Here is an 8,086-nt window from a genome sequence, read left to right on the forward strand (position 1 = left end):
TACATAAGGAGTTATATACTTTGGTATCGTCAAATGTCACCCGTAATAGGGTGGACTATAAAGGTGATCACTGGATATGCAATAAATTATGTAGAGAGATGTAAGTAATGTAGATAGGATCTATTCCTCCCATATGATGAGAGTAATATTTGTGGGCCCCTTGATCGAGTAGGACTACAAAATACATGACCATGCTCAAATGAGTCAATATGAATTATGTTACGACCCGGAAGATAGCCCTCCGAAAAATTTCGGCAGCACCTCCCCAGTATCCATGACAATTCCCTATGTACAAACATATATAAAGACCTACACGGCCTATCCATACTACAAAATATGGATTTATATAACCAAACATAATTAAAAGGTAACCCACACGGCCACATATACATCTTACACAAGCATAACAAATAGAACTTCTAATTCTACACAAATACTAGCGAGAAAACTTGACAAGTATGCAAAACTCAAAATTATTCGAGCGGAAACAGAAACCCAATAAAATCCACATCAATGAATACAAGTCTAAAAATACCACACATGTAAATCCACTAGTATCATCGATACGAAGTCGAAAATCTGAAACTGCGGAAAGTAAACCAATCATATACATACACCACATCACATCAACACACACACACGTATATGAAATCCTCGCTGTGAGATGGCGTAGCTGGCAGATCTCCGGCCTCATCTGTAAGCTTCTACCTGATACCTGGGAAGACAGAAAAATCCTAGGGTCCAAATATAAGTACAAAATACTCAATGGATAATATATAAAGACAGTGCATGAATGAAGTAAATAGCAGGAGTATAAATACATACCAGAAGTCAACAAGGTAACAATAATATCTCTGCAAATAATAAACAACTAAACATCGATCTCATAAAAGGTCATATAAATGACATGTCACATATAAAGCAACAATCAAGAGTCAATCAAGTATACAACCAAGATACAGTATACATGTGGTCCATACACAAATATCATGCACATGACGCGCATATGCATGATGCAGCTGCCTACACTCACTATAGCACTCATGTATATATATGAGTCTGAGAGTGTCCAACATCGGTTGGTCAGTACTCCAGCCCTACAATAAAGTAGTCTGGTGACCTAATCCAGAGGTAGCCATGTAAAGCTACGTATATCCTATGGCCGTTATCTGTCCTCTAATACTCATCCTTGAGTATCATCCATATACCCTCCGAGTACCTCTCCTAACCGATGTTGAGACTATATCATCGACTGGGCTGCGAACACTGTCATACAACCATCATCACCATGATGGTAATAGGGTATATTAATCACCTAATATAGATATACCACTAAAGGCCAACTATCATCACGATAGACCCACAACATTGGGATTTACAATCGTCATCATGCATCATGATGAAATGATCAAATCACAGTAATCTGCATCTACCATGCTAATCAACATGCGTAGATATAAGGTCCTAATGATTACAGGTATCACAAGTAAAGAAAACTATAACCTCTAATGGTCACCGATGATATAAACAAGAATAGAACAGTAATCAAGAATGATAATCCAAGATCAATCGAAACAAGGGCAAGCATGGTATAAACATGAATAATGTAAGAAGTATCCAAGTAACAGTAAGGAACAGAATCTAGGTATCAACTACGATAACTACAACAGAATCATGCACTGAAGAAAAGAAAGAACTGTATTGATCAAATACAGTAAATTACCCACCTGATAAATCGCAGGTCAAATAATAGAACCCCCAAAAATAGATCCACATATAGTATCAAAGTCCACAAATCGCTCGGGGTCCTGCAACCATAATAAGAACCTTCCTAAATACCATGATATATCCAAGAACCCTAATCAATTTTAGAGTCAGTTAAATTTCATTTAGGGTTAGACCAATCTAACCGTTGGATTGTGATTATCAGGATTTAATCAAACCATCAATTAGTTGTACTAATAATTTAATACAACTAATTTTGTTTTCAATCAAATCCAGGATAACCCATATTAGGTTCATAAACCCATTCTAACCTAGTAGGATTATAATTTGAATCCATGCTAGGAACCAAGTAGGTTTCCATTAACACAAATTAACTAATTAATTGATTAATTGTATTAACCAATTAACTAATTAGTTGTATTAACTCATTAACCTAATTGATTTCAGGTTTAATTAAACCTAAACTAATCAATCAATCCTCAAAGAACCGAACCAAACAAAGTATTGTTCTATTAAAGTTCTTAACAGAAACAATACTTCATTAGAGTAATCCTAACAACCCAACACCAATGATAAACAACCTACTGCATGCTACCAAAAATAAACTTCAAAGGCTTACCTCAGAGTAAAACCCTAGCTGTGTTCTTGATCACGGTTGCTGCCGGAATCCAATCCCATAACCTGTGACCCCCACCAATCTGATCAAACAGCAATCAGATTAATTTCTAATAATACTAACAAATTGCAAGAAGGGAATTCCATCTGAGATGACCAAGAAAAGGAAAAAGAACATAGGAATCTTTAACCCTTACTTGGATGAAATCGTGCACTAAGTTCTTGCCCTAACAACAAGCTCTGCCCTAAGCAAAGCTGCTGGATCACTTTCTCAGCTGAAACTCCAAGCTCTGTTCCAAACCCTGGTTAATAAGAATCTTTCCCAACAAAATAAAACTCAAAAACACAATGGAGAAGGTGAAAATTCCTCACCTTAGGTAGAGTCGAACCCTAGTTCTCCTTGCCCTAGCTCAACTCCATCAAGCCGCCGGCCCTCATCCACCTTGCTGCCGAGCAAGGTTTGCAGAAATCTAAGACCTCTGTCAATCCATCTAAAGTTTAGGAATCCACAGAACCCAAAGATCCAAGAATACATAAGGATCAAGCTACTTACCAATTGTTCCCTTAGATCTGCTCTCCTCCCTTCATTGCGTCGCTGACCGCCACCGCTCCAGATCAAACCACCGGAGAGGGAAATGAATGTCGATCAGGGGAGAAAGAAAGGAAGAGAGTCGGGCGAAATGAGAAGAAGAATCGCGACGAAAGGAGAGGGGATTGCGGCTGGAGAAGGAATGTTTGGCTTCGGCGAAAAATCATGGCTATAAAGGAAGACAACACGACTTCGGATCTCCTTCGCTGGCAACCGGCGAGCAGACACAACGACACCGACGTCGGCGGAGAAAGAAACACGAAGAAGAAGAGGTACGACACAGCGGTGGGGTGGAGGAAGAAGAAGATTTGCGCGGCATAGAGGAGAAAATGCGATTCGCGATTGGGAAGAAGAACGGGTTGATGGCTTAGTGGGTTAAGGGGTTCAAGCTTTAACCTTTAACCCTTAACCATTAACCATAAAGGCTAGTTGCAATTGGGTTTTTAATTAGCCTTCAAAGAGGCTTTAATTGGGCTCCCTCATTAACCCTAAGATTAAACCCATTGGGTTGGTTTACTAGGTTTAATCATTAAACCCAAATGAAACTAAATCCTGAAAATATCTAGTCCTTAGTGATTAATCACTAGACCTCATAATTAACCCCCCTTAATCCTTGTCTATTAGGCTTAGATTATTACAATCAACCCTAAAATTTCTCGTATATTACAAATTAAGCTCATTTACATGAGTAAGTCTATTCGGGGGTCAAGAAACACAAAGATTGATATCAAGGATGACATGGTCTATGTTTCAATGATCAATCTAGATATGTGTCTAAAGTGGTTTAAATGCATTACCAACATTACGGAACCTATTAGGTCACACACAAAGGACATGATGCTTTAGAGATTGATTGATTTTAATTTGACTAAAATATAATCTGAATTAGATTAATTGAGTTAGCCTCAAGTAAATTTAATTGGATTATGGAATTGAGTCTAATTTGAATTAGACTCATTTAGATTTAGACTCAACTAAATTTGAATGAGATATTAATTCACTAAAATATTTAATAAATTAATAATAGAGGAAGATCAAGGGTTTTTTTCTTTATTGGATGTAGAGAAGATAAAGAGCCTGTTGGAATCGTCCCGGTGCAATGCGTGTGTTTACTTGTTTCACAAACATGTACAATAGAAATAAATAATTAATTAAAACTAATTATTACATAACACACGCATGCAAAATAGGATATAACAGAGTACAAGGCATGACAGGAAATTAAAAATTTTGAAATAATAAATTATTCAACGTGTACCTTATTGATGACATTGTTAGAATCAATTGAGCGGTCCTTGTCGAAGTCCCACCTCTACTGGGGATCCATGCCAAGCTCTCGTCTGGACGGCTTTCGAAACCACAAGTCACGTCATCATTTTCGGTAATAGTCGATGATCAATAATGATCGATTTGAGAGCAAAGCCTTATTTCAAAAACATGTAATAACGTGTCGCGACCATTTCTGGGACTTTGTAATTATCACTAGAAATCATATTCCCAATGTAGTTTTCGATAGTCAACCATTGACCGCTGATAAATATAAACGATCGAAAACTTTTTTCGGTGATGATGGAATAATTCTCTGGAAGCTTCACAAACTTCTGAGAGGATTATAGATAGTCATCAAACGACCGAGGATGAATGACAACATCCTAACGGCAAAACTCCTAGCAACAATATGGTTGTTTATTCCGACAATGATTTCACAAATCATCACCCATGAAAAACCAACTCTAGCAACAAGGGACTGCCCTTCTAGTAGCATCTCCGAGGATAGTAGACAGCAACTTCGGTGACAAGTCCTCCACAGACCAGAGGAATTCAATCCAGCAATAAACCCTCAATTCAACGAATGGAAAGCAAAGGTTGGAACAGAGAAAACAGAGGATGCGCCCGGCAGCTATCACGCGTAGTTCTTCTCTGGCTGATTCCATTCATTCACCACCGAAGAAGGCGGCGACAGGCAAAGGAGCGACATCGGCAAGGGGCTAGGGTTTTAGCTTCCTCAGTCGGATGACAGGATCAGAGAGGAGGCGGCCACTGACGGTTCACACGTGGAAGAAGTCGAATCCGGCGGCAAGCAAAGGAGCAGTGCCGACAAGGGGCTAGGGTTTCGCCTCTTCCTCAGGCGGTAGGGACAGAGGTCCCTCTCGCGCGGCTGGGGTTTTCAGCGTCTCCCTTTCCAGCGGACGATGAGCTGAGGAGAGAGGTGGCACGGCGCAAGGAGGAAGATGATGAACAGGGCCACCATCACGCAATTCACATTATAACGAGGAGCTACAGTGCTTTGAAAACCAGTTATGGTTTTTAGGCTGAACCGGAGAAGAAATTAACCTAGGCTAAATCGGGTTCAGCCCATGTTCATTGTAGTGAACCGAGTTTATTCTTGGTTCACTTGGTTCAATAACCAAACGACACCTGATTTAACCCAAACTAATTTTATTCATTTCGTCTTCATAAGATGAAGCTTCTCATCTCTTCCATTCTGCCAAAACCTCTTCTATCATGAACCAAACTAAATTGATTCAATTTGGTTTAAAACTGAATCGTTTGGTTCAATAATCAAACGATCTCTGATTTGAACGAAATCAATTTCATTTATTTTATTTTCATAAGATGAATTCTATCATTTTGTCCTTTATCTAATCCAACCATACTTTATTTCTCTTGTTATGAGAATATAATTCTCAAACTTATTTTAAGTCATTTAGAGAACTTATAATATGTGTGACCAATAGGTTCCCGACTATGTTGGTCATCCGTAATTAACCATTATCATGACCCCCAATTAATCAAAAAAATCAACGATTGACTCGCGGACACTTATAAAACCTTCAGCTGCTACACTGAGACGTACCTTGTTCCTTTCACTGTCTTATATTCGCTTGGTTCAGGACATGGTCTATATGTGTTGGTCCCCACTAGGCTGACTACGTCATACCTAGCCCAAACTGCTTTCTTGTCCTGTAGATTCAAGTTTCTTGTACATGTGCCCAAGAGTATCATATTCTTGACATGTAATGCTTTGGTCAAAAACTTTTAGTAACAATCCTGACAAGCGGCCACAGGATATACATCTCCTTTTTCAAGGAGCAGTGAATCCTCTGTGGACTATTTAAACACCTTCGGATACTTTGACTTATACCCAATCATCTCGGGTCCACACCTCCCCGGAGATGTTTGCTTAAGATGTCAAAGTATAAGCCTCCATGACCAAGGTGACTTGAATATCGTAAGTCAAAGGAAACTCGCACTTAAGCTGCACTGAGATCTTCATTGATATATGTATAGAATCTCTCCAGCCAGCGAGAAAAGCTGCTTGGCTAACTAAGAAGTTTAAACATGCTAGTCTCAACAAAATTGATGATGTTCGTGCTATCAATTCCTCGACTAGGGATAATTTTAATACATTCATAATTGCACATGTAGAGATATCACTAGTTGTGATCCAATCATAAATTCTCTCATGCTATGAATTGTATTGCGGGCATTCAGTATTTGAGTTTAAAATCCAATCAAACACATAAAAAATGTGTACTCAAATAATGAATTGCTATTTATCCAATACATAGTATAACTGTAAAGTAATTGCCTTAGAACACCTCTCAAATCTAACAGAGCTAACATGAGAAACATGTGCTCTATTTGAGTTTTAATTGACTTTAATGTGGGGAAGTTAAAGAAACAAAAATCTTTCATATTCATGAGATGAATATAAAAGATTTTTCTTGCATTTTTTAAAAGTGCACAAGGACATTTTTTGAGATATCTTCTCTCTCTTGGTCGAACACCCCTTTTTTTCCTCCTCCTTATTTTGGCTGAATCTCCTTGTGTGGCTAGCACCACAAAGGTAATTCTTCTTCAAAGCTTGAGATCGTGTTCGTGTGGATACACATAGAGGCACAGATACGTGAATGTGTAAGAGATCCGGCGAACCGAGGATGAACGGGATAAGCGAAGGGCACACTTCAAAAGTATAGATCTATTAGATAAACAAATCGAACTTCGTACAAGTTTTCTTTCACATGGATCGCTCATTGGGATCTTATTTTCATTGTGAATTTTATTTTTTGTCGCATAGGATTCCCTACACTTGCATCACAGAATTAGTACAATATATTTTATAGGAAATTTAACAGTTTTGCAACTGTCTGGTCATGACTTTTAAGTTTCTAGTGAAATCTTAGGTCAGACCGACGCCTACTGTTCTCTTCAAGGGAGTGCGCCCTCACTTACTCCTCTCAGGAGAATTTACCTTCTGCCAACCATCTGATCCTTCAGACTTGGTTGGACTTTTGCTCAGCATCTGATCCTCGGCCCCTAATACTTTCTTTCTATGTCCGATTCTCGCTAACCCATCGATCTGCTAGACGTCTGGTCTACTGATCCGTCTAGATTTCTTGCCTGGTGCTTTAATCTGTCATGTCTTCTTGACTAGGACTTCCTTGCCCGGTCCTCAGACTAGGACTTCCTTTCCCAACCTCAACTAGGACTTTTCCTGTGCTCCCTGCACACTCACTTTAGCTTGTTAGTTCACCACATAACCTTAACTTGAACCCTTTGCTATGATCAAAATATAGGTTTAATTATCTGGTGCTCCCTGCACCAACAATGTGTTCCTACAAGTCCATGCACAAACATACACATTAAATACACAAGAAAAAACCTAACTTGTCTAAACATTAAAACTTAAGGTCACACCGGACCAATTGCACCAATAGAGTCAACCATCAAACACTTTTAGCAATCCCAATTATTGATGATAGAGTGTGGAGCTCTTCATCATCCTAAGATGAAGGGTGGTCACTAATAGAACAAGTGCAATATTCATAGAAATTAACAATGGAGTATCTTCATCCTTTAAAGAAGGAAAGGTGATGCCAAATCAAGGGAAAGCAAATAGTTATGTCTCAAGCAATTTAGTAAGTGAGGAAATTTCTTCCTCTTATGAAGCTGAATTAGTAGATCTTGTAAATTCCTTAAACAAGTTACCAGATAAATGTGAAAACATTTTTAAAAAATAAAAAGGAAATGACCACTTTTGAAGCTAAGAATAGTTGTATTAGTCCTTGTGATGATTTGTATGACAATAGGATAAATGAACTAGAGGTAGAAAATGAATTCGTGAAGAGTCAAATTGACACTTTAAAATTATCC

General features: G+C 38.4%; 1 long non-coding RNA gene across 1 annotated transcript; it reads right to left on the bottom strand.

Annotated features, from left to right (window-relative positions):
* Positions 1-1,774: 1,774 nt before the first annotated feature.
* Positions 1,775-2,792, bottom strand: LOC141821573 (uncharacterized). The gene is made up of 4 exons (XR_012601215.1): positions 2,713-2,792; positions 2,538-2,630; positions 2,345-2,423; positions 1,775-1,808 (listed from the first exon to the last, which is right to left on the bottom strand). It is a non-coding gene; the product is annotated as an uncharacterized LOC141821573 (long non-coding RNA).
* Positions 2,793-8,086: the final 5,294 nt, after the last annotated feature.

This window comes from Curcuma longa, chromosome 1, assembly GCF_044706935.1.
Source record: "Curcuma longa cultivar G26 ecotype Majalengka, Jawa Barat chromosome 1, ITB_CL_G26_1.1, whole genome shotgun sequence".
In the NCBI taxonomy this organism is placed as follows: domain Eukaryota; kingdom Viridiplantae; phylum Streptophyta; class Magnoliopsida; order Zingiberales; family Zingiberaceae; genus Curcuma; species Curcuma longa.